The sequence below is a fragment of the Hyaena hyaena genome, unplaced genomic scaffold (genome assembly GCF_003009895.1).
Source record: "Hyaena hyaena isolate Hyena2069 unplaced genomic scaffold, ASM300989v1 scaffold_1474, whole genome shotgun sequence".
Classification (NCBI taxonomy): domain Eukaryota; kingdom Metazoa; phylum Chordata; class Mammalia; order Carnivora; family Hyaenidae; genus Hyaena; species Hyaena hyaena.
This window is the reverse complement of record NW_024082107.1, coordinates 63337-65520: the sequence shown is the minus strand read 5'-3', so window position 1 is coordinate 65520 and position 2184 is coordinate 63337.

Sequence of the window (2184 nt, the reverse complement as noted above, 5' to 3'; positions counted from 1 at the left end):
TGGATATGTTCTCAATTATCACTAATAACAATATTTCTGCCATTTTCAGATATAGCAACCTAGAAAACTGTTTTTAGTTGTAATTTTTGTCATACCTATAACAAAATTAAGTTACCTATTTGCCAAGTCATTCCAGCACTTCTAGGCTGACATTATTGGAAATAAAGCTATCAGAATTGTCTCCAGGAATCTCCCAGTGCCAAGCACACTATATTTAGTACCCTTTTCCCCCTATTTTATGAATGCAATGGGAAAATGGGTGATACTTATTTTTTCAATTCACTACAGGGGTCCACAAATTTATTATAACAATGACCCAAATATTTTCTTAACTTTATTTTAGAAAACATTAGAGAAGTATTAGCATAATTTTAAATATCTGCAGTGATGGTAATATCCTTTTTTTCCCCCCAGCAGGTGTGTGTGATGTTTAGAAATGGTCAAAATTTGGGGAGCCCAACATGGTAAATAAAGTATATATGGATGCAAGATAAATCATGAAAATAAGTGCAAACAAAACAAATCTATAAATAATGAGATCAGTGATTTTCTGTGACACCTTAACTTCAGGAATCCATCTACATGCTAAAGTCCTAGAGGAAGCTTAATCAAAATAGCATAAAGTAGCCACTAAAAATGAGACTACTATGATATATAACACTTGATCTGACATGTATGTTGTGATATGCTTCTTATAACATGACTAGTAATCTTGTAGCTGTACCTTATGATGTCAGGTACATTAAGCAGTATTTTTAATTGGTTTTCTGGGTTACATACACACTATCACAGGTGGTATTTACCTTGAATTTTCTTATTTAGATAATTAGAAATAATTTTCTTTACTTTTTTCATTATTTTATTTACTTTTTCATTAAATATTTCTTATTTATTTATTTACTTACTTATTTGAGAGAGGGAGAAAGAGAGAGCAGGGGAAGGGCAGAGAGATTGAGGGAGAGAGATAATCTTAAGTAAGCTTCATGCCCAGTGTGGAGTAATTGACCAGGCTTATCCCATGACCTAGAGATCATGACCAGAGTCAAAATCAAGAATTGGACATTCAACTGACTTAGCCACCCTGGCACCCCCTTAGTTTTGTTGTAAACATTTTTGATAATAAGAAATAATTTTAAAATAGAATGCCACACAATAATGTAGAACAAATTTTATGAAAAACTTAATAAGTTCTTAATAATTCCAAATGCACTATCCATTTGAGCCTCTAGGTTTCTTCTTATGAAATTTATTTGTGTATCATCATACCTGATTATGTTACATTCTCAATCTACCGTAGACTAAGCCTCTAAAATACACTGCATAGTATGAATTGACTGAAATAACTTATTCACTTCTGTTTCATTTTTCTGTTTTTTTCTCCACCCCCACATTCTTATTTTTATTCCCTTATTTCTCACTGAATTTCCCAGTGCTATCAACTATTAGAAAACATCTGAAGCCAAAAGAATGCGATTAGATATAGAAAATAAAGATTGAACTTGATTTGCCTCAGGGTGAACTTGAGAATTTTCAGAAATGTGTGCAGATTTATGTAAAAGAAACAGTAGAAGAACTGACAAAGTGATGAACCATATTATCAAATCAATGGAGAAAAGTAGGAAGAAAGAATAGTGGACAACTAGTATGCTGTGTCTTTAAACGTTTGGTTGTAAATCAAAGTGATAAGAAAGCCCACATACCACGAACACTCGTCCCCTCTGTTTCATCTTGGATACCTTTGCCACAATGCTGAATATTCCTTCACAAGTCCTTCTTTTGATCGGTTATGCTAAAAGCAATCTTTAGATGCAGCTTTATCTGACATATTCAACACTTCATACCATTAGCTTCTCATAGTTAAATTGCACTTTATTTTCTTGGCTCCATAGAAAAGACTAGAACTATTTGAAATCTATTCAGAAGCCCCACCTGTGTCTCCTAAGACACACAGCATTTTCACACATGAGGCTCAGATGAACATTAGAGAGGGTGAAAGTTAATAATGCAATGCTTGGCCTAATATGTATATGTATGTATATATCACATACACACTTCCAACTGTACTCTATACTAAGTACTAAACTCTATAGGTGTTCTGTGTTTTATCACATCATTATATAGGGTCTAATTCTGAGATTTGCACATTTTTTTAATGTTTTTATTTATTTCTAGGAGAGAGAGAGA